At 41.5% G+C, this 25,743-nt stretch overlaps 1 protein-coding gene across 1 annotated transcript in view; it reads left to right on the top strand.

Moving 5' to 3' along the window:
- The window catches only part of SOCS6 (suppressor of cytokine signaling 6), a 156,728-nt gene extending 134,172 nt beyond the window's left edge, over nucleotides 1-22,556 (top strand). The window contains exon 6 of the transcript XR_013443255.1: nucleotides 22,339-22,556. The gene's annotated coding sequence lies outside the window, so the exon portion shown is untranslated. The remainder of the gene's footprint in view (nucleotides 1-22,338) is intronic.
- The last annotated feature ends 3,187 nt before the right edge of the window (nucleotides 22,557-25,743 follow it).

Genomic DNA, 25,743 nt, shown 5'->3' with positions numbered 1-25,743 from the left:
AGTGGATAAGGAGAAGAATTAGGATGGCGATGGGACAAGGTTGCTGGGTGGCTGTTATGTCCCTCTAGGCATGCAGTCACAGATGGTGCCAATCCCAGATTCTAATTCAAGGTCTTGCTGAGGTCATCTCTACTCTACTGGGCCACGTTATGGTCCAGCCGCACCACCTCCTCTCCCAAATCTGGAGAGGCCTGAGCTAATTGCCAGGCAGGCAGGCCCCCCCACAGATGGGGACTCTCAGGCATGACTCACTTCACGCTCCAACAGTGGGGGTGGGTAGACAAAAGAGGGACTTCCAGGTTCCCCAGGTAGGGCAACCCTCGGAGGGGCTCAGGTGGTTCAGTCCAGTTTTCCTTAGGTGCAGCTCAAAAGCAATTAATTATACATTCAGCCCAAACTTGTAAAGACACTGAGTGGTACCCTCAGTGGGTAAGAGGTAGAGCTTTGTGTAAATGATCAAGCACCTAGTCGTACATTTACTGCTGTCTGTTGGGGGTTTAGACAGGGAGAGGGCGAATGCGCTCCTTCCCAGTGCAGTGTGCACAAAATACTGTTGATAGCTGACATTTCCTCCTGGACATGCTGCGGAACGGCCTGCTTCCCTGAAAGCTCTCTAACTGGGCAGAAGCCTTTCATCATGAATCGTTCCCTGGTAGTTCAAAGAATGTCTCTTGGTTCTTTACAAGGGTCAGATTAAAGTAAAACAATGGAGATAAGCAACTAGGATTATGCCTGTGTACATGATCGTGCATACTATGTGCATGGATAATTTATTTGTAAAATCTGTTTTACAGATGGAGACATTTTCTCCAATTTTCCTTAAGAATATTTATTGAAATGTTGTCTAAATGATGTAGAACGAAACAATGACTTTCCTGCTCTCTCCAGAGGGTTCCTGTCGAGGTGCCTGTGTGTGCATTCCTGACTGAGGATTCCCCTGAGACTCATACAAGGTTAGCTGAACTTTGGTCTTTGGGAGATCATCGAATACCACCCTCCGTAGAAAAGGTTCTCTGAAATAGTTATTGATGATACTTATAATATCACGAGAGGTGGTGGCAGTGAAGGACTGGCCAGTTGGTGAGAGGTCCTGCGGATGAGAAGGAATCTACGTCCGTGTTGTAAGACACAGATAGGGTTTGGGTGACTCCAGGTACAATTACAAGACTTGATTCAGTTACAGGCCTGAACGAACGAGAGGGCCATGCTTGCCTGCAGTCCGGAGTCAAAGGAGCGAATTCCCACACACTCCGATTCAGTTATGGAGGGGAGGCCTCTGCCCGGTCTGGTCCTGCGAGGCTCTTTTGAGACTCTCCACCTACAGCAAAGCCTGCTGGAGTCACAGCGACAAACCAAGGAGGAGTGTCCTGCTCCAGAGGGAGCGGAGGCTTCTGCTGAGACCCATCACGGGCAGTGGGGCTCCCAAGCTATCACCAAGTGCCGGAGGTTATCCGGCAGGAACTGACGATGATCAGGGCTGGGAGCCTCTCTGAAATCCCATGTTCTCTCTTTGTGGACTGATTCAGAAGACTCCCGGGATCCGGGTAAGCATGATCTTAAGATGGTAGGAGTCCTTTGGAAAATCTCTTTGGCAAGTGAAACAGTGGCAAGTAGAGGAGAGGATGATTGTTTAAATGCTGCTCACACTGCACTGATATGGATGTGAAAGTAGAGACAGGATTACAACTCTCAGGATTAATATAGGATTAATCTAGCTCTTTCTTCAATACCAAAGACACAAATGTCCTAAAGGAGGAGTTGATGTTCTCTTAAAAAAATACAGCGACTAATTCTATAGAATTACAATTCTCATAAGGAGATCATCTTTTGTGAGCAAGATGAGTTAGGAGAAATTCATTCCCTGATCAGCTTATGTTCCTGGTTCATGTGAAGGTTTTTTATCACCGTTCATGGCAACAGGACAGCACTAATTTAAGGAGTGCTGAATTCTGGTTGATGAACTGAATCAGAGTTGGGGAAGTAAGTTTCATGTTTACAACTCAGAGGTACAATGAAATACCAGCTTGGAAGTGTTATTAACACTGGGTATTAACCTTTGCAGAAAGAGAGCTCATCATCATTTTATTAAGCCTATTTTCTTTAATGTGGCTTTCTTATTTACTAATCATCATTCAGCTTGTGCATTTCACCTCAGGCAGAAGTTTTGGGGCACTTTGTGTCTATGCTTGTCTCCATCTCAGCATGCAATCATCATTGATATTTAAGGTGTTAATCTCTAGAGAAAGAGAAAGAGGAAAGAATGCTATTGTCCATAAACTCCATTATTTTTGGAGTAAGCCTCTGCATGAAAAAGAGGATATTATCAATTTAGGAGCCATTCTTGATGAAGATTCTAACTATAGATATTCAGGGCCCCGAATCTTGACATACAGGGTCAGTAATAATGGAAGGCAATAAGGGAGACAATGCATATGTGGGAACAAACCAAAGAAAGCACTTCTGAGTGGAGTTATATGGGGCCATAGGCAATATAAATGAACGGTGTAGAACTTCAAACTCTGGAACCAGATAGATTTCATTTCAAATTCCGATGCTGCAGTGTGCGGGCTATGAGTCTTGGGTGAATTACCCAACTTCACTAAACATCAGTTTCCTATTCCATAAAATAGGAACAATGAAAAGGCACGGGTTATAGGATTACTCTGAGGATTAACTTTTAATGCTCCTGGCATATAGTACATTCTCAGTAAGTGCATGCATGCAACTGTTTTGGCTGTTGTTGGGGGTCAAAATGATGGATCAGATGAAGCAGGCACCAGGTAGGAGATCATGTATTTTTGGCAGTGACTAAAACTTACAGAGGATTCAGGAGGAACCTGTCCCAGAGATGTACCATATGGGGCTAAGGAGGAAATGAGTTTTATTGTCTAAGGATAGCAAGGCATAAGTTATGGATTGAGTCAAATTTGTTTGCTGAGAAATGCTGCAACACATCCTAAGTCCTATACATGCGTAATACTCATGAAAATTAGTTTCTGTCTTGTATTTTTGGCACTGACTGTCCCTCAAGTTTCAGCTGTTTTCATTTAGGTTTTCTCTAGGCACATTAGAGGATTGTGTTAAAAGTGGAGGTAGGGGTAGTGTGAGCATCCCTGGTAGAGAGAACAGTATGAGACAAAATGTGGCATGGTCTACCCAAGCTCACAACCAGTAAGTGGTGGGTCAGAAGTGGGGGTACTCAGTACATGTCTTATGTCAGGTATGGATGAATGAATAAATACATCCTAATTATGCCCACAGAGCCTTCTTTCATCCCAGGATACTTCTTGTTAGCTTTTTCCTTTCACTTTTCCCAATACCAAGAATAATTTTTTGCAACCCCTAATTAATTTGTAATCATAACCAGTCAATTTATTGGTGATAAATGTGACACATGTTTATGTGTTACAAAGATAAGTAAGATGATAATGTCATCTAATAAATATGATAAGACATATATGTAAATAACAATGGTGGCATCACCCATCAAAGCTTTGAGTCATTTTAAAATAATGCACCATCACCTTTTCTGTAAACTAATTGAAGATTTTTGGAATAACTACAAGTTAAAGATTTTCAGTTTCAGAAATGGACTTTTTGTTTTGTTTTGTTTTGTTAATGGTGGAGAAGTGACCAAAATGACAGAGGGATCATGGAAAGATGAATTCCTTAAAGAAAAATGGATACAATTTATACATTTGATCACCAAGATGCTTGTAAAACTTACTGTACAAATTGACACACTTTGTCCAGGGAAGAAGAAAATCTGGCTGTTGGCAAGATTCCATTATCAAGCATTCAAACCATTGTTGGAGGTTGCGTAACACCAGGGGCCAACACCGTAGAAACTCGAAGACCCTTGTGTTTGTGTGTTTGTAGGCAGAACTCTTGACGTGAAGCTGTTTGGGACAGGTCTTGATGTATGTGTTGCATAGATGGAGATGAAGGGAGGGTACTGAATATTTTTTTCTTTTCTTTTTTCTGAAAATACATAATACAAGAGCTTTTGCTTGTTTAGTTCACAATCACTTTGTGAGCTATGGTGGAGTCTGGATCAGCATCAGCAGGAGTAGCACTTTTAAGGCAGAAGACATGTGGTCAGTGAATAGCGTTCTGATATATAAAAAAAGAGGGCACCTGGGTGGCTCAGTCGTTAAGCGTCTGCCTTTGGCTCAGGTCATGATCCCAGGGTCCTGGGATTGAACCCCACATCGGGCTCCCTGCTTGGCCGGAAGCCTGCTTCTCCCTCTCCCACTCCCCCAGCTTGTGTTCCTGCTCTTGCTGTCTCTCTGTCAGATAAATAAATAAAATCTAAAAAGAGAGAGAGAGAGAGAGACAATACCCACAGGGCAGTCTTTATTCAAAGAGAAAAGTTAGTGGTTAACAACACGACTTTCGAATTTGATCTACAGAAGTAAATAGTGAAAATTGTGAATAAGATGAAATCATAGCCATTGACTGCTTTTCTTTACAATATTTTGTGTGAAGAAACAGGCTATGAAACTGATTTTTTTTAAACATCAAAATACTTTGCTGACAAGAAAGTGATTCACATAAATTTTCACTGAGGCAAAAACTTTTCTCTATGTTATTGATGAAACCAGTAAAGATGATTCTGTGATATCAGGTGGTTTAAGGATATATTAATTTCTGGGCTGGCCTGAATCTATCACCTTTGACTGACTGATCACAGTTTTTACTGTTGAGAATATAATACTAGGATTTATTACAGAGACCAAACTCTTGTACACAAATAACTTGGCCACTGAGAACTTGACTCTTTCCCAATCCTTGATGATTTTCCCCACTACTCAGAGAAAGAAATCAATGAGGTCTTATTGGGAATATTTATAAACCACATCCTAATGCTGCCACAGACCATGAAGAAATACTTTCCAGAGCCACATCAATCAAAGAGAGGATTAGAAATCTATTTTCTGTGATTTCCTAAATTTATGTAATTCAAACTTCTGGTTTTTGAGTCTGAGAGGCCTTCAGTTTAACATCTCTCCAGCCCTATAAGAGTTTGTAGTAAGAATTTCTTTTTTTTATTTATTAAAAAAAAATTTTTTATTATGTTCAATTAGCCACTGTGTAGTACATCATTAGTTTTTGATGTCGTGTTCAATGATTCATTAGTTGCATAGTAAGAATTTCTTCACAATTTCTGAATTCATGATCAAGCTAAAACCTAGCTGATAGTCACCAAACAGTTGCTGTCTTTCCAGAGGACCTTGAATATTCCTTTTACTAGACGTAGACAAACCAACTGTTCTGTGAATCAGGCAATCTACTGAGCTGGATATCTTCTTTCTTAATGACAGCCAAAATAAATTATTTCACATTTAACATTGCTTTTTTTTTTTTTTTTTTAAATTGTTATCTTCTCTTAAAAAACTTCACTAAATCTGGTGGTCCCTGTATGCACCCAAAACCCATTAATGGTGTGTAGGTGCCAGAAGTGTGGGAAGCATTGTTTATAGCTTTTGTATATGTTTTCCAAATGGTGAGCATGAAAATAGCAGAACCGCTATTTATCTTTATAGTTCATCTTAAACTTTAAAAATCTCTTTTGCATCTGTTGTATAATGTACGTAATATTGAGTACAGTGATAAGTATGTATACTTATGTGAATATCCATAGAATGCAGGTATATACTCAAACATTTTTATGGGTAGGGAATCCACAATCAAAAAGTTTGAAGATAGTTGAAAAACTCTTTAGAAATCATGTACATTTATTCCTATAAAGTCAGCACTGTTTGCTTCTTTTTTTTTTTTTAAGTTTTTATTTATTTATTTGACAGAGAGAGACACAGCGAGAGAGGGAACACAAGCAGGGGGAGTGGGAGAGGGAGAAGCAGCGGGGAGCCCGATGCAGGGCTCGATCCCAGGACCGTGGGACCATGACCCGAGCTGAAGGCAGATGCTTAACTGACTGAGTCACCCAGGCGCCCCATGCTTCTTTTAAGTCATTTAAAAATCATGTCTAAATCGCTTAAACTTGGAAGCCCATCATGTTTGTGTTTTGCCCAGCTAGAGGCACTCGGAGAAAAAACTCACACGCTGATGGTCAAAGGCATCCATCAACTTGAGGCTGCTTCTCACCATCCTGCTGGGGCCGAGCAGGGCCATGGGGGGCCGTCTCAGCCTCCAGGCTGCCTTCCCTCCCCTGTGCTGCAGCCACGCGGTCCTCTGCCTCCAGGAGACCAGGGAATCTGTTGTGTGCTGTCATGCAGGCCTGGAGCAGCTCTCTGTGGGACACTTAAAGACCCTTCTGCACCACTGGGCCCCCGCTCCCTGGCCCAGCGCTTCTCCCGGGGTTGTCGTCCCAGACAGGGGCCGGGAAGGGCTGAGCAGGCTGCCTAGGTTCCTACCTGCCATCCTCAGTCTCACCGAGCACGAGGCCCTTCCCCGGAGGCTGTGTGCTAGTCCTCCCCGTCTCACCGCCCTTGCCCCCGTTGCCTGCCCATCACAGGCTAGAAGTTACAGCAGAGTGACTTCAGGGTTACCGTGCATATGCCATTCACATTGTGGGTGTGGGATTGCTGGAGATGGTTTTTAAAAAGTTTTTAAAATATTGTTTTTAAAATTGAGTTTTTTAATGTTATTTTTTTATTTAAAAATTTCTAAGTTTTTTTTTTTTTTTTTTGCGAGAGAGAGACAGAGAGCGAGTGAGCACTGGGGAGGGGAGAGGGAGAGAGAGAATTTTAAGCAGGCTCCCCGCCCAGTGCAGAGCCCCACAGAGCCACATGTGGGGCTCGATTTCATGACCCTGAGATCATGACCTGAGCTGAAATCAAGAATCGGATGCTTAACTGACTGAACCACCCAAGGTACCTCTAAAATTTACTTTTTGAGTAGTGTAAGAATGCAGTAAAAAATACCCAGACAGTGCCCCAGAGTATTTGTACTGTGCGGTGGAACCTAAGACCCCCTCTCCTTGCTCCCCAGCCCCACTGCCAGAGGTCATTCTTTACTCTTCCAGAGCCATGCTGTTATAAACCCACAGGTCTATCTGTTTTTTAAACGCAAAATGGGAGTGTATGATATTCTTTATTCTTCACATTTTCCTAATGAACCATGTCTGAAAAATCTGTCCGTATTGGTATAAGTAATTCTACTCTCAGTCCAAATATCGGCATTCTATTGTATGGATGTACCAAGATTTATTCATTCACCCTCCTCTGATGGACATTTAGGTTTCCAGTTTTTTTGTTACTACAATTCATGATACCATAAATATCTTTGTACCAGCATGAGCTAGATGTGTAGGATAAATGCCTAGATAAGGGTGGGTATATTTGTAAGTTTGAGTAGGATAAATATTGCCAGACTATCTTCTGTAAAAGTTGTAGTTTATTTTCTTGCCAACAATATATTTAGAGGGTTTGTTTGCCCAGACCTACTTTAATACAGAAAGGTTACGAAATATTTTTATCAGTTTGATAGTTGTTAGATTAAAAATATATCTTATTTGCATGCCATTAATCATTAGTGAGGTTGAGCATATTTACAAAAGCTCAAAGACAATCTGCATTTCCTTTCTGTCTGAAAATTGCCCATGTGTGTCTAATTAGGTGGCTGGTATTTTTCTTACTGATTTGCATAAACACTTTTTAAATAGTGAGGACTTTAGCCTTTTTATATATGTTGCAAAAACATTCCCAGGTTGTCACTTGTGTTTTGACATTTAGGTAATATTGTTTTGCACAGTGAAAACTTGCTATTTTATGTAGTCAAATTGCACAATTTTATCTTTATAGTGTCTGAGTTTTGTTTCTTCCTTGAAAGACCTCCTGGCATATTGTTGAAATTGTCACCAACCAAGATTTGGTTCACTTTCCTGTCTTCTCTAGCACCTTGCGGGGTGTGAGTCTCAAGGACTTATTTATTTTTATATTTTTAAATAATATTTATTTTTAAAGTTTTCTCTCTCAAGCATTATTCCTTTTTGACTAACAATTTTTTTTTTTAATTTGCCAAGTTCAATTTTTTGTACTTATCATTTATTTTTATTGCGCTGTCATTGACATATACTATTATATTAGTTTCAGGTGTATAGTGTAATGATTTGATATGTGTATATATTGGGAAATGTGGCCAACGGCAGCCTAGTTAAGGTCCATCCCTCGCATACTTACACAGTTCCAATGGAGAAGATACAAGCTGAAAGATTGCAAGAAACATGGCTAGTGCAACAGTGGAGAGGCGGTGAGAACATTGAGGAAGCACAAATAAAGTGAGACGGAGGTCACAGATGGGGTAACTTTTGACCTGTGAGTTGAAGCAGGCACTAGAAGTCTATTCTTTAAATATGTTCTATTTTTTTTGCAATGGATATTTCTTTGTGCAAGGTGGCTTTCCATTTGGTTTGGTAAAGACGAACATTTGCTTAATAAAGGCATTATCGCGGTGAATAGTGACTATCTGGAATTATATCTCCAATTCCCCTCTAAAAATCTTAGTATCTTTTTTTCTTTGCATGGTAAATAGCATTAATACCACTCCAGAATTTTATTGCAGTGTTTAATAAAGTGGCCAGCAGAGGGCACTGCATACTGACGTTGTCTCCACACCGGCCACTCAAAACCTCCTATGTTCCAGAAGTATCACAGTGTAACTCAGGTGTATTTGCAAGTGATCTGCTACTGTTTCAGACGAAAGTGTATGTTGGAAATTAAAAGAAGACTGTGAAGAAGGAAAGTAAGTGGCATAATTTCTAGAAAAAATGTATGTGTGTCCATGTCTACATGGTTATGAATGTAACCATACTAATTGAGAAGGTAGTATGATAACATTCATTTCCTGTATAAATCAGCATTCCTCCTAAATTCTCCTTCAGAATGTTTTTGGTTTCATTATGTGGTTTAATTCTCAATCTTAAACTAAGGATAAAAACCCAATTCCTAATGTGTGACATTCTTTTAAACATTGAAGTAGGTTATTATTGTTCGAATAGTATCATAATGCTGTGGTTCTGCACAAATTCTTTTCCTGTCTGTTTACAAAGGTATTTTAACTTATGTTTTACCCCTGTGAATTTGAGGATTCCAAAACATTTTCAAGAACATAATTCTCTGCCCTCCAACTTCCCGTTAAAATGTTTTAAAGATACCATGTTTTTAAATCCACTGCCACGTAGTTAAACTTGGCAACGTGGAAAGCCCTTTGCTAGTCAGCATGGCTGCTACCTGAAGCCAAAGCACAGCCTTTGTGTTTTTTGTTCAAGGAGCAATCTGAACTGGACCCATGAAATGCCACTGACTTGATCTGCCATGGCTCAAACATTTCTTGTAAATACGGATTCCATCACATTTGCCGGGTGAAGACAGCCTCCCAGGACCACAGCCCAAATCATACCAACACTGTTGAGAACCTACCTAAAATTTTTCAGGGTAGGAAAACATTCGAGAAGGCTTTTGTTGACAGTGTCCTATGTCCCAAAAGCTGTAAGCTGTGTTCTGAGGATTTCTTACTAATTTATCCGATCTGATTCATGACAGTTTGTAACCAGTTCCTACTTTGATAGGTGTTGGGTGGTATAAAAATGATAGTCTCTGATACTTTAATCTGTGCTCGGTTTAACTGGTAATTTTCATTAGTTTTATTGCTAGGCTTCATATAACTTAGCTACATAAATAAGATATGGCTTAACTCAGACTATTAAATATTGCTGGGGAGATTTTAAGGGAAACAGTTCTAATTTTGAATGATATCAAATAGTAGTTGCACAGTGTGTTGAGGCTTAGATTTAGGTTACATTACTACTTAAGATTAAATTGTGATATCTTTTAAAGATTTTTATTTATTTATTTGACAGAGATAGAGAGCACAAGTAGGCAGAGAGGCAGGCAGAGGGAGAGGGAGAAGCAGGCTCCCTACCGAGCAGGGAGCCCGATGTGGGACTCGATCCCAGGACCCTGGGATCATGACCTGAGCCGAAGGCAGCCGCTTCACCGACTGAGCCACCCAGGTGCCCCAAATTGTGATATCTTTTAAAGTTGGAAAGCATGGGGCGCCTGAGTGGCTCAGTTGGTGAAGCATCTGCCTTTGGCTCAGGTCATGATCCCAGGGTCCTGGGATTGAGTCCCGAGTTGGGCTCCCTGCTTAGTGGGAAGACTGCTTCTCCCTCTCCCTCTGTCTGCCACTCCCCTTGCTTGTGCTCTCTCTCTATCTCTCTCTCTGTCAAATAAATAAATAAGATCTTTAAAAAAATAAAATAAAATTAGAAAGCAAAGTAACTTTAACACCTTTGCAGTGAGTGACCACCTGGGTGACCCTGTGGGCATCTTTGGGGCCATGCATCTTTCTGTGGATAGAATCCTTCTGTCCCACAGAAAGTGGTGTTTAGTGTCTCACATTTCATTTTGGATTGGCAGGTCTACTGGAATAGCAATACTTGGGACTGCTTTGTTATAGGCAAGTGGGATCTTGGTGCTATAGACTGCGCTGGGATGAGTAATGACAGTTTTGAGGGTGTCATGGCTTTATGGTCTAAAGATTAGCTTTGAGTCATTAAATTTGTGCAGTCATTTATTAAAGTAGCTATTGCTTATAAATTATTATCTTAGGAATGCCTTTTCTCTCTTTGCCCAGATCAACAATGACTGTAACGGATTCAGTATCGAAGACTCATTGCTTTCTAATTACCTGTAAATGTTTTGCTCAGGCCTGATCTGTGTTATCCTGGGGTATGGTGCGTGTGGACTCCCAATTGTCTAGCTAGCAATCCAGGCCTCCGTTGTCTAAACAATATTAGTGTCTCTAGCACAGTAAGAACTCAGGGACTTTACCCCCACCAGCCCCCCCATCCCACCCAAGGAAGGGCTCATTGTTCCCTGCTCTCACAGGCATTCCTGTGGCATCGTCCAGGGAAAAGGCAATGTGAAGATTGTTGTGGGCAAGACCTAAGTGCTGGAGTCAAACAGACTTGGGCCAGCCAATAAGAAACTGTGTAAATTTAGGTAAACCAGTCAAGTTTATTGCTTCAGTTTTATCACCTGCAAAGTAGGGACAGTAGTGGATTCTTGTGGAAGATTAAGTGCTACTATGTCTGTAAAACGTTGAATAGTTATTATTGTTAAATGTCAAATTGGTGCTAAATTGTCTGCTAAAACTGGCCTTTCCTATCCGATTTTTTTTATCTTTAATTAACATTATTTCTTTAGAACAGCTTTAGGTTTATAGAAAAATGGAACAAATAGTACAGGGATTTCCCAGATACTCTCCTCCCCTGCACATCTTCCATTAGTGTGATCCATTTGTTACAACTAATGAACCAATATTGATATGTTATTGTGAACTAAAATCTGTCCTTCACATTGAGGTTTACTCTGTGTTGTACATTCTATGGGTTTTGATGAATGGGTAAATGTCCCGTATCTACTGCTTGAGCATCATAGGAAACAGTTTCACACCCCCAAAAATCTCCTGTGTTCCTCTTACTTATCCCTCTTCTGCTCCCCCCCAAACCCCTGGCAACCACTTATCTTTTTACTGTAGCCATAGTTTTACCTTTTCTAGACTGTCATATAGTTGGAATCATATGGTATGTAGGCTTTTTTGACTGGCTTCTTTCACTTAGTAATATGCATTTAGGGTCCCCACCCCCAGGGTTTTATGGCTTGATAGCTCATTTCTTTCTAGTGCTGAATAATATTCCCTTGTCTGGGTGGACCCAGGTGATCCATTCTCCTGGTTTCCTATACTGTTTTCATGGCTTCCTTTCCTGTGAGCCAATGGAGGAGGAAAGCTGAAACTCACATCACCCTAACATCAGAACCTGGGACAACACTCACTGAATAGTAGGTCTGCAATAAATGTTTGTTTAAATAAGAGCAGTAGAAAGAACAAAACAATCAGATTGGCGGCAAGCGCATTCATTTTGGTAGGTGACTGCTAAGTGGCAGATTTTTCAAAGGGCTGTTGTAAATGAATTCAGTCATTAGCTTATTGTGTTCTTGGGACCCTGGAGGGGTTGGTGGTCTTGGGAGTGGAATTCCAGCTGCTGAGCATGCCTTGCAGCATCATGCAGCCTGAGGGCCCGTGCGAGCCCCCGGACATGGGTCAGTGAGCATCTCCGCTGGACACATATTTCCAGCCACTCTAGTGAATACTGCTATGGGGAGGACCTCTGTGGTCCCTGGAAGATGGCTTGGTGAGACTGTCACATGTCTGCTCTGAGAAGAGTGAGTGTAGTGAGGGGCTATGGAAACGAACTGACATACGATAGGATGCGTTGTAGTTCCCTGGGGATCCCTACGAGCATACCTTTAAACCATGGAGTGTCTATGGCTAAAAGTAGAGCTGTAATGTATTTATTATTTATTGGATGCTGCAGAAGAAGTTTTAGAAGTTTGATAGGCAAGGTAAGGAGGACATAATTCATGCCGTAGGTGGGGGGTTATTCTTAAAATTAGCATTAATAAGCGTGAAAGAAGAGGAAGGAAGCCTAAATCACTGTTTGCTGTAGAACTAACCTGAAAGAAACCTTTGCCTGGAACCTTTTTTAACAAAGGAAAAGTATTTTTTCTGTGAACTTGTATGTATAGAGAAATTGTTGATTATTCAAGAAGAGGAAAATATTCGATACAGAATCATTCTTAATATTGTTTTTTACTGAATTACGGAGGATCAGAGACTCGTCCTGTAGCATGGCGTGAGGGGAGGCCTGCCCCTGAATTACCCCTGACCCATCTGAGGGCCCCAACAGCTCCGATTCTGCATAGTGAGAGCGTGAGGGAATTTTGGGAGAATTAGCCGATTATGAAATATGTTGTTTAATCACCTCCTATTCATCCTGCTAGTGAGGGAGAGCGTCCCATGCTAGGGAACGGGGATGGCCACACGCAGAGCATGGGTCACGGGACTGATGAAATGAGCAGCAGCTTATTAGTCACAGCCCAGAGGAGAAACTGCCTGCCAGGCTGGGCCACGTGAAGCTGCACTCAGGAGCCAGGGGAACCCGCAGGGGCTGCGGGAGGCAGGCTTTTTAGTAGCAAGAGGGTGAGGTGCCCCTGGTTCCCCTGGTAGCATGGGATGGTCTTGTTTGAATCATTCATGGGCTGGCTGGGAATGGAACCCACTGCTCATGGATAAGTGGCTGCGGTGCTGCTCCCCACGATAAGGGCCATTTGGCTGGGGCATCTTTCCTGCAGGAGCAGAGTGTGGGGTGGGGAGAGCTTGAGCTTTGCCTATGCAAGGTCCTCTTGGTTTCACCCGATGTGAAGACAGCAAGTAGTTTTGAATCTTAATTTTAGGTCTTACACCGCATGTGTGTAGGTTAGGGGTGACGAGGGGAGCATGATAGGCTGATGATAATGAATTACAAATAACAAAATCAGCAACCGGCGTCACCAGCTTACCTTTTTTCCCTGAGACACGGCAGCGCATGTTTCAGGGACAGTTTCATCCTGTTCTCTGAGCTTCATCAGAGAGAATTCATAAAAAGCACATACCTCACTTACTAGAGCAAATGAAAAGTCCCAAAGAGACACTTCACACCCACAACAGATGATTCATGAGCAGTGAGCATTCAGTGTACCAGACATGAAATCTGAAGTTCAGTTTTATACAAGGGTACTGGACACCTGCCTCTAGAAGCAAGTTGGTGCACATGGGCCTCAAAGCACAGAATGATTTCTTTCTGTAGAGGGGATACTTTTCATTTATTTTAAATAACATCTGTTGGGATTTTTCATATATTAATAGGTATTCTCCAAAGGCATATGCATAGAACAGCTTTTACATCACTGCACAGGTAGAGAGGGTTGATCATTTCCTTCATTGACTATGGCGTGGCTAATTTGTTCTATCCTGTCAAAGGGCACTGTTTATGAGGAGTGTCATTTATTATGTTTGAATGTGTCATTTATTGTGTTTGAAAGTGTTTTAGACCAGCACGGGGTTGCCAACATATATATTGTGATGTCATCTTTAATTTTTCTTCCTAGGAATTGCTACATGTTATTTCAAGGATGCACCTGATGAGATTTGGGTGACATTGCTGGGTCTGAATTCTCAGATTTTGCCAAAGAGCATTAAGTATTTTCTAGATTTTCTTTACAGAAGCACTTAAGGCCAAAACTCTGGTTCCTAATTGGGTTACTTGTTCTTAATGTTTGACAGCTCATTTACACCCCTAAGGGCTTCTCTGTTCGCTGAGAATAAATAATAAAGCCCCTAATTTGTCTCTTTCTTGCTTGGGGGGTTACTGAGTGGTGAGGTTCAATACAGGACTCCACAAATGAAGGAGAGGCTGGATTCACTGTACTCACACTGATTGTGCTTTTCCCTATTTCCACTCAGCTGCTAGGAATTCTGTAGCTCTCAGCCCCTGCCTGCCTTGGCATCATAAGTCTGCTGAGGATTTTCACCCAGTGTGGGCAAAGGCAAGATCTAGGCCAGTTGTTAAAATCCTGATGAGAGGTAATGTACACTGAACATGGATTTACATTCTAGCTTGAGAGTCATTAAAAATGAATGCTATTCTGCGCTATTCTGTCTTGGCTTTGGATTTGGGAAAAGCCTCTAAGAAAATCTCTGAATAGCTTGAAAGTCCCTTCATATTCATAAAGGTTTTTTTGTAGCAAAGAATTTCTAATGCCTGGTCATAATCAGTGACCTGTCGTCAGCCCCCTGGGGTGGGAATTATTACTCCCTGTGACCTCTCAGGCATATTGCCTAACCTGGAGAAGCAGAAAATGAGAACGCTTTATGTCAGTAAATTAAATCTGTCCCAGACAGATCAGCCGATTATGGTTGATGACAAGCCTTAGTTGGCGCTTACCGTCAATAATAATATTGTGAGTATGTAGTTGGATGGCGGAGGGTGTGATGTGTGTTGGTATCTCTATAATAGACTTCTCTCCAAGATGCAAGTATCCAGAGATGTGTTTGGCAGATAATAGGCTCAGTTTTATGAGCTTTATTGTTATCTTGGTGATGTGCTGATACCAGAAATCTCAGCTGAGGCATAGCTGTAGCGACTGGAATTGCCTGAGGTTATAGATTGCTAAATGTAATTATTCAACCACAGTTGTGTCGACAGGTGACTCCAGAAATATAGAGATTCTAATCCTGGCTCTGCAAAGTTTGGTGGGGATGGCTGCCTGAATAAATAAAATATTAAATTTACACTGATGTAATGTAAATGATCTTGTGAGGAATAGCCCTATTAATGGAAAGAAAGCATGCTGCATTAAAGGTCAGATGTATTACTTTTAAAATATCTAAGACAAGAGAAGAATAATTTAACAGGCATTTACTGAGAGCGTTTTTTGGATATCTCATGAAGTTACTGGTAAGCACTGAAATCACTGAAATCCCAGTTTCTGATTTCACAGACTTTACCGAAATTATTGAAACAGCACACATGTAAACAAAACAGCCTGTGATCAAATGTAAACCTGATGTTTGTTTAGAAGACTATAGATTAATACAAAAATTATTTAAGACCCTGGGGTTCATGGGCGCCTGGATGGCTCAGTCGGTTAAGTGTCCAACTCTTTTTTTTTTTTTTTTTTTAAAGATTTTATTTATTTATTTGAGAGAGAGAATGAGAGATAGCACGAGAGGGAAGAGGGTCAGAGGGAAGAGGGTCAGAGGGAGAAGCAGACCCCCCGCCGAGCAGGGAACCCGATGCGGGACTCGATCCCGGGACTCCAGGATCATGACCTGAGCTGAAGGCGGTCGCCCAACCAACTGAGCCACCCAGGCACCCAGAAATATAGACGGGTGGCTTAACCAACAAACATATATTTCTCACAGTTTTGGAGTCTGGAGGTGCAAGATCAAGGTCGTGGCAGATTCAGCGTCAGGTGAGGTTCCTGGTAGATGGCCATCTTCTGGCTGTGTCCTCATGTGGTGGCATGGGCAAGAGAGCTCTCTGAGCGGGGGGTCTCTTTGTTAAGGGCACACACCCTATTTATGAGAGCTTCATCCTCATGACCTAATCACCTCCCGAAGACCCCATCTCCGAATACCGAAGACCGAAGACCCCATCCCTGAACACGCTGGGAATTAGATTCTAACATATGAATTTGGGGGGGAGGGATGCAAATATTCAGTCCATAGCAACACATAGATAGATACATTCTAGAAACACTGAGAACATAGTGTTCATTGGTCTGGGTTCATTTTGGTATAGCGTTCAGTGTGTCGGGCGCTGGGACTTCTTGGATCGACTTGAGGGAATACAATATCCTTGTAGGTCGGGCAGTCAGAGGGAAAATGGACAAATTACAGATAATTTTAATTAAGTGATCAAAGTCAATTTGAGTTTTATATAATGTTTACCTATAATTTTTAAAAATAAAATATTCATTTCTATTTTAGGGTTTTTAAATGGCAATAGACATGAACGTTGGATTGACATTTCCGTACCGAGAACGATCACAAGAATAGTCTTTGCATTAAGACCAGGAATCTTGTAATACATATAACCCTAAGCATACGTTAGACTGCCTGTTAATGTTTTATAATTTTATTTCATTTATAATCAGAAAAGTACATTGTATAGTGACTTGCACTTCTATGAATACACATATATTTTAATTACTATATTGTATTCTTCACAACCTAAGAAGGGAGTGATCTAAAAAAGACAGACAGACAAAGCAAGAAAGAGACTCTTAACTATAGAGAACAACTATGGTTACCAGAGGGGAGGGGAGTGGCGGGTGAGTTAAATAGGTGATGGGGATTAAGGAGTGCACTTGTGATGAGCACTGGGTGATGTATGGAATTGCTAATCACTATATTGTACACCTGAACTTAATATAACACTGTATATTAACTATACTGGGATAAAAATAAAAAACTTAATAAATTAAAAAAAAAAGACATTTAATATGCCATGGGCTGGCATTGAAGATTTAAGGTGGATTTGCTTTAATAAATGTTTTATTATTTTTATTATTAAAAAAAAATCCCCCAAACTTTCTGCTCTTCCAAAAGAGGAGAGAGTTTTTTGTTTTTTGTTTTTTTTAGAAGAAGCTAGGGAAATATTTATACTTGCATTCACTTTGTGATGGAATTTTAACCATACGACACTGTTGCAAATAAATCTTCTAAAAAGAGAACAGCTAAAAAAAAATCACAACTAGATGTGCACCTAATGTTTCTCTAAGAGGCTGTTAAACTGGATTCTATAAATCAACTATAATGCTGGTTTTTAAATCTCCATTTCCTCCGGGTCCATTTCATTTTATGATTCTACCGTCAGCTTCCTTTGGTGGCACCCAGACTCCATCTATTTTTCGCATTCTTTTCGTTTTGTATCTGCTTTATTCTGTAATTTGAACTTGAATCGCAGTAAGTCATGCTCCTCATCTGTTCTCTGCTCTTTCTCCTTTTTGGTTTGCGTTAGTTCTTTCAGTGCTGAGTCTTCTGTATTCTTCCTAAAATATTTTATACACAGAGAACTTTTATCTCAAGTACTGAGAACTCTGACTTGAAGGCTTTCTTGATTTTAGAGTAGGATCCAAGAATTGAGTTGGATGGAATCTCTGGAGTAAAAAGTCTGTGATTACATATGTTATATTAAACTTTGATTTGTGAAAATCAAAGATGATTAGCAGTACAGGGAAGATATTTGAAAAATAATTCGGACTCTTTTGCCAGAGCTAGAATAATATATATGAGGAAGAAGTTTAATCTGCTTTGGTTAATTAACACTGTTCTTGCTGGTACATTTCGCATGGTCACGGCATTTAGGAGCATCAGAAACATAAATATTGTTATGCTAGAGAGAGGTTGTGGGAACACTTCAGTTGTTGCGTATGTGCTTATTTAGAATTTTAATTCAACTTTTGGTATGTTTTTGTATCTGTACATATGTTCAACTCTGCCTCAGTTTTTTTTTGTCTTAATGGTGTCTAGAGAGTACATCTATCTAAAATTTTGCCTCTATTTTTTCTGGGGAAGTAAGCATAGTTTAGTGAGTATTTTTTTAAAATATAAAGATTTATTTATGAGAGAGAGAAAGAGTAGGGGGAGGGGCAGAGGGAGAGAATCCCCAAGCAGACTCCTCACTGAGTGCGGAGCCCGCCGCGGGGCTGAATCGCATGACCCTGAGATCACAACCTGAGTGAAAACCACTAGCCATTTGCTTAACTGACTGAGCTACCCAGGTGTCCCAGTTTAATGAGTATTTTGATGATTCTGGAAAATTCCCATCTTTTCCTATTCGATCACTCACACATTATACTACATACCTACATTTACCACTCTTTCAGCTATATTTATATGAAAGTAACACTTGCCAATGAAAAAACCAAGGATATAGAAGTTCTTCTTTCCAAAGCTTTAGTTATTGATGACTGGGTGTCTGTTCTTCCCAACTTTTTTCTTTGTCCCCAACAGTGGTTCTTACACTTTAATAGGCATCAAAATCTGCTGTGGGGGCTTGTTAAAACAGACTGCTGGAGCCCACCCTCGTACTGATTCAGTATGCCTTGGGTGGGGACTGCTTGATTTTTAACCACCTGCATATGTTACTTTGATCGGGTTTCTCAAAAGTTTCCAGGTGTTACTGATACTGCTTGGCCTGGGAATCAGACTTTGAGGGCACTGGTCTATAAAATGTTACATATTATTTTTTTTTCTAATTTTCTTTCACCAAATGTATCCTAATGGAGTCATTTAATTAATTTTGTAGTTAAGAATGTAGTTTCCAAAGTCAAATTGCTTACCTTGAGGTAGGCTTTGTCAACAATAAAAACTATTACTATTGTTATAATTATAGAGTAATGTACAAATTTGATCTAAGAATTACATGCATGTAGTTAAAAAATCATATGGTACACAGGCATTTATAATGAAAAGCAACACCCTCCACTTTTCTGATTCCCGTTCTTAGAGGGAACAGTCTTTAACTTTTTTTTTTTTTTTAAAGATTTTATTTATTTATTTGACAGCGAGAGACATAGCGAGAGAAGGAACACAAGCAGGGGGAGTGGGAGAGGGAGAAGCAGGCTTCCTGCAGAGCAAGGAGCCCCATGCGGGGCTCGATCCCAGGACCCCGGGATCATGACCTGAGCCGAAGGCAGATGCTTAACAACTGAGCCACCCAGGCGCCCCGGAACAGTCTTTAACTTTATTAACCTGTTCTCCGGTGTCTACCTCTACATTGCCAAATAATGTTTAAATTATTATTTCTTGATTCATTAATTTTAGACATGTTTTGTGAGGAGTCCTTGAATCACTACACCAAACGTCTCTGCCTCTATCCCAGAATAATTGCATTACTATTTTTAGTTTTTTTTATTGTTTTTAGACTGTAAGTAATATTTTACCTTTTTATTTCTTGCTTCTTTGGTTATAGACAGTATCTCTTGACGCCTCACTTTGTGTGTGTGGATACCAATACGTTATTCTTTCAGCTCTTGTTACTTTCTTCCAACTTTTGTTTTCCAGAATTTTATGTTGTCCACATAACCTTTCATTTTATTCTGTCATGATAATTGTCTTCTTTTCTTTGCTATTTTTTAAAAAGATTTCTTTATTTGAGAGAGAGAGAGAGAGAGAGAGAGAGAGAGAGAGGGAGAGCTCATGTGCTTGAGCAGGGGGAGGGGCAGAGGGGCAGAGGGGCAGAGGGAAAAGGAGAGAAGCAGCCCACACGGGGCTCAATCTCATGGCCCTGAGATCATGACCTGAACCTAAATGAAGAGTCAGATGCTCAACCGATTGAGCCATTCAGGCACCCCTCTTTGTCGAGATTTTGATAGGAGCTTGAAAATAAAATAGCTGACTCAGTCTATGTATTCGTTGCTCATTAGAGGGCCAATTACAATGACTAAGTACAATGAGGATATTTTCTTTAATTTTGAACTTTGTTTCACATGGAATTCTATTGCCTTTTTTTTTACTTGACTCTTTGCCTTTACTATAGTGTCATTGTCAAATAAATCAATATAATACCATTTATTTTATTGATTTCTTCTTTGCTCAAAGACCTCTCTCTGAGTCCTTTATCACTTTTGCTCTGAGTGTAGGTGACTGCTCTGTGGGACTGCTCCCCTTTGATGGGTCTCCTAAGCTGGATCCACTCTTTCCTGCATCCCTGATTGCCTCTTTCTCATTCTGTTTCTTGGCTTAGTCCTTTCTTTTGCTGAATTACATCTTTGCTTCACTTTCTAAGAAGGAAATTAATACTCTGAGTCCTGGCATGTTTGAAAATGCCTTCCTTTGCTATTTAGGATCAACCAAGTGGTTGACATATATAGATATTTCTGTTGAGAATGATTTTCTCATCAGATATGTGAAGATGTTGCTATATTACCATCTACCATCCAGTGTTAGTGATGAGAAATTTGATTCTCTTTTCTGTCTAGGTGAGTTTTCCTTTATCTTCTATGGAAGCCCTTACTATCTGCTCTGTATTCACACATTGTCTGTTATCTCTAGACTCTGTTAGTTCGATGGAAAACAAACTGGATATCTCCTCTGATTTTATTTAATAACTGTCATCTCTGTTCTGTTCAGTTTTCCTGTGAGCTGTCCTTTATCTTCTTCCTACCTTCCTATTGAGGTTGTTGGCAATAATTTAATAATAATTATTAATAATATATTTGATTTCTAAGAGTGTTTTCTGATTCTTTGATTTTTCCTTTTTCATAGCAAATTATTATTACTTGTGGATGGAATATCTCCTTAGTGGTCTTTGAATTAGACTTCTATAAAGTTCTCTTTCCTGCATTATCTTTTTTGTTTTGTTTTGTTTTAATCCTGGGGTCTTTTCATTTTGTTTTTCTAAATCTTGGTTTTTGTGTTACAGGATTTCCTCAAATGTCTGGTGATGCTTGGTTGCTTACTTGTGTTTAAAATGAGACACTAACAAACTGCCCCAGGCTACATGGATTAGTTTTTGATCCATTCTAAAATGCCAAGAAATAACTCCGTTAGTGCTGTGCCCCCTGTAATGGGTGTCCTGGTTCTTCCCAACATTGTGCCCACTTGGGGGTGTGGTGGAGAAGAGCATCTTTTTCTGTGGCTTGTCTTACAAAAATAGGCTGCCAAGTGTTTTCCACACAGATGTTGGGGGTGGGGTGAGGTGGGGTGAGGACCAATGTTTACAGGCTATGTTTATTTCCATGTCTCCGGCCCCTACTTTCCTGGCACTTTTGAGTCTTGAATTTCTCGATTGGCAACTGGCTTGTCCAGGGTCCCCACTGTACATCTTCTAGGTTGTAGTTTTCCTGCTGTGTCTCATCATTCACATCTTCTGCATCTGGACAGTCTTATAATCCTGTGCAAAATCGCTCTCTCATTAAAGAAAAAGCAATTGTTATGGATCTTATTTATCATTCTAATGACATCTCAGGAATGGAGGCAAAAAGCATATTCTCAACCTTGTGTCCATAATATAAAATATCACATATAAAAGTGTATATCCAAGGTATGTTGTATCTTATTTTGGTGAAATTTCATGATTTAGAAAGAATTGTGTTGGGCCAAATTTTAAAAGTAATGGGAGAATTTTGTTCATGAGTTACTGTACAGAATGAATTTTCTGTCAGTAGCTCTCTGACAAAATCCTTTTTTCATTCTGTGTTTTTACATGGGACATGTGCTAGGTTAGGGCTGTCCAATAGAACCTTCGGTAATGAGAGAGATGCTCTGTATCCATGCTGTGTCTAATATGGTATCCACCAGCCCCAGGGGGCATGGAGCACTTGCAATGTGGCTAATGCTGTTGAGGAACTACATTTTCAATTTTATTTCATTTCAGTGAATTTAAATTTAAACAGCCACATGTGGCTAGTGGATACCAGGCTGGACAGGCTGCTTTAGATCATTGGGTTATCATTTGTCATGAGGATCTACTTAAGTAGATTCCTTTTCTATAACATGAGAAGTTTTCATTTTCTTGAGATACTTATACGGGTTTATTTTGAGCCCATCAGAGTATTAGTTCCCTAAAGGCAGGGACATGGTCTGTATCGGTCCCTCTTGTATCTTCAGTGCTTACCCGGCACTCAGTAAGTGCTCAGAAATACTTGTTGCTTGACTGAATAGATACTGGAGAAAGGTAAAATTTTTAGTGGGCACGTAAATATGAGTTGTATCAGGCCGGATTGAGGTGGAGACTTAAGACTAGGTTTGAGTTGTAAAGTTCCATCTCTTTCCACTCCAAAATGTCATTTAACATGAGTCTTTATGCTGCTCATAGAAAACTTCATGTGTAGCTTCTCTTTTACCCAGATGGCACGTTTGCCCTTTTCTTTGTCCTCCTTGTTACTGAGCTAAATCTCTACATTCTTTCAGCTTCAGCCCCAGTGTCACGTACTCCCCGAGGTATTCTTGACTGTTCTCGCCCACGTCTCCCCACTGCAGCCTCCTGTCCCTGGGTCTGGAGTCCGCGCCTCTGCTGCCTGCCCTGTTGTTAGCACATGGCTCAGCAGCCCCTCTCCCCGCTGCTGCCGCTGCCCGCGCCTTCTCCACGCTCCTGCGAGCCGAGGGAAGGCAACACTGCATCCTGTTCCGCTCTGCTGTCCGGCATCATCCCAGAGAACTGTGGGCATTCGACCAACTATCTTGTTCATATTAATCATTGAACGGTACTGTTGCATGTAGAACTAATGGCCCAGAAAGTAGATATTTAATATATCAGCCTGTTTGTGACTGTGGTTACTATTCACCTATTTTATTTTATTCTTTTAGATTTTATTTATTTATTTGAAAGAGAGAGAGAGAGAGCACAAGTAGGCAGAGTGGCAGGCAGATGGAGAGGGAGAAGCAGGCTCTCCGCTGAGCAGGCAGCTGGATATGGGGCTCGATCTCAAGACCCCAGGATCATGACCTGAGCCGAAGGCAGCCGCTTAACCGACTGAGCCACCCAGGCACCCCTATTCACCTAATTTAAATGTAGTTATCAGAGCTTGAGGAAAAGGGCCTTTCTTGTTTTGTTTTGTTTTTTTTTTTAAATATATATTTGGTGCAGTTAAAAAATGTGGATAAATGCCAAGAATTCATAACTAATAAATTGCATTAGTCCTCATCCATGTAGTTAACCAAAAAAGATAGAGCTTTTATCGAGACAGCATTACTTTGTCTAGGCATTTTTTCTTTTCTTTTTTTTTTTTTGGAGGCAAGAGTAGAATGCTAAATGCATGTGGTTTCTGGGTAAGAGGCTGTACTTGATAATTGTGCAGCTAACTTGAAAGGCTGATGTGGTTCTGAGGGGCTGCCGTGTTTCAGAGTGCCAGGATGCATGCCGTCTTCTGTGGCGTTTGCATGTCTGTGAAGCACGCTTCAGCAAAGCAAGCAAATGCTGATAAACCGTCCCTTAGTAAGAGCAGGAAAGGCGCAAACAACCAAGTGTTTTCTTTAACATGAGACCTGCAGAGAGACATGGTCCCGATAACAAAGCAGCCAGGATGTTTTACGTCCTTCGAGGAGAGCGGAGGGAAAGAAAGACACAGAACCTAGGCATTGTCGTAAGAAACGCTGTAAAGGGATTGAATATCAATCAGGGCCCAGAGAAGTGCTTCTAACCATGATGTCCTGGAGCCACCGAAGCAGTGTGAGAGGAAGCAGCCTGGGGCCGGCAGGCAGTTTTAGGGGCAGGTGCATGCCTGATGCAGGGACAGTGTGCATACCTGGGTGTCCGTACCTCTGCCCAGAAATCTGCAGGTGTCATCTGAGCCCAGCAAGGCGGTCCTCCTTCTCTGGCCTGATGGCTGAGCTGGATGCCCACCTTAGGCGACAGTGTGCTCTGATCCTCTGCAAAACGCAACGGCACGCGTGCGTCCTCTCCACTGGTCTTGGAAGAAGATGGAGTGGATCAGGCCTGTCCTCTCTGGGGACCCCGATGACATGCTGAACTGTATAGTTGAATACACAGGTGAATTTGTGAAAGATATCATGGTTTAGACAGGGGTCAGCGTACATTTTCTGCAAAGGGATAATGTATGAGTTTGCTAGGGCTACAAACATACCACAGACTGGGTGACTTGAACAACAGGTGTACTTTCTCACAGTTCTAGAGGCTGAAAGTTCAAGGTCAAAGTGCTAGTCAGTTCAGTTACCCGTAAGACCTCTCTCCTTGGCTTATAGATGACCACCTTCCTGCTGTGCCCTCACATGGGGCTTTCCTCTGCATTTCCCCCAAGTCTTTCTGAATAGGACACCAGTCTACCCAAATCTCTGCTTATAAGGGCACCAGTCCAATTAGACTGGAGCCCACCCTACAGTCTCATTTAACTTAATCACCCCTTTCAAGGCCCTGTCTCCCAATACAGTCACATTCTGAGGTACGGGGATTAGGACTTCAACATATGAATTTTTGGGGATACCGTTCAGCCAGTAACAGGATAGATGATAAATATTTCGAGCTCTTGCAGCTACTCATCTCTGTCATGGTCGTGTGAAAGCTGCCTTAGGCAGTATGAAAATGAATGAATGTGGCTGTGTTCCAATAAAACTTTATTTATGGGTGCTGAAATTTGAATTTCATACAGTTTTCACACATCACAAAATCTTTTCATTTTTTTCAACCATTTAAAAATTTAAAAACCTTTCCTGGCTCATAGGCAACAGGCCTGATGTGACTCATGGGTTGTAGTTTGCTGACCCCTGAAATGGGAGAGATGTTTCCATAACCCTGTCAAATGAAATGCTTTCTGTCTCTCTCTTGAGCTGAGTGGATTTATGTGGGAAACTCATAGCCTGACAGGTATTTTCGTAGAGGACTCAGCCTGCTGTGGACACATTTTGCTCTTGGCTGGGATACCCTTGGACATGGCGAGTAAAGCCATCTGTCACCGTGAGAGTGTTGACAAAGCCGTCCCTGCCTGGTGCCAAGGACGGCAAATAGGCACACACACACTCCAGCAGGTGCAGGGGTGAATGGCCTCTAATAAGTTCCTTGTTTGGGAACTTTTGGATGAGAAGGCACAGCTTTTGCATTTAGTTTTAACATCCTCTGCCACTTGGGGCTTGAATTAATTCCAGTAATGTGGGGCAATGCCCAAGGGAAGAAATCAGTAGTTTCTGTACTCATTTTGTGGGATGGCCTTGCAGTAACCAGCACCGGCATGGCTGGTGCAGGAACGAGGAGTTCAGGCCTGGGATGGAAGCCCCGATGCCCCCTAAGCCCCGATGCCCCCCTAGGGTGGGGTCTGCCCAGGGAGCTCACTGCCAGTTCTCCGTGGAAAGAGAGAGCCCATCTCGGGGAGAAAGTTAAACATTGGCCATGCCCCTTATCAGAGTCTCCGGCTGCCCGGGTGTCCTTCGCTTCCTGGGATGGGGGCATCAGCTGGGTGGTGTAGGGTGCTCATGCTCGGTCTGTCTAATGCTGTTTCCGTCAGTCTAATCCTGAGAGGGCCCCTCATCCAGAACTTCATATGAGGAGCATTCTCATCAGTCCTGAGAATGGCTTCAGCTAAAGGTTTTAGTAGGTTTCCTGTCTCCTGTCAAATCTAGTACAAACCCCCTCCCTCGAGCAGACATATTAACGGAAAAATGGTGGAAGGTCAGCAAAGGCCAGAATGAGATGCCGACGGCAAGCCTTTCAGCCTGCACACGCTGCTCCCTCTGCCAGGTCCTGCGCCGCGGGGAGGCCGTGTCCTTCTGTTCCTGCCCCAGCAATGTCCCGGGCCGGCCCGCCGACAGAGCACTCTGGTGTGGGTCTGGGCACGTCAGGTCAGCATCTTGAGCAGAGTTTGGCAGGCTTGCAATAACTTTTGATTACCTCCTATGACACCGAGTGAAACTGCAAAATATATTTAGCTCTCTGAG

Source organism: Halichoerus grypus, chromosome 13, assembly GCF_964656455.1.
Source record: "Halichoerus grypus chromosome 13, mHalGry1.hap1.1, whole genome shotgun sequence".
Lineage (NCBI taxonomy): Eukaryota > Metazoa > Chordata > Mammalia > Carnivora > Phocidae > Halichoerus > Halichoerus grypus.
The sequence above is the reverse complement of the archived record's forward strand: the minus strand, read 5'-3'. Positions and strand labels throughout refer to the sequence as shown.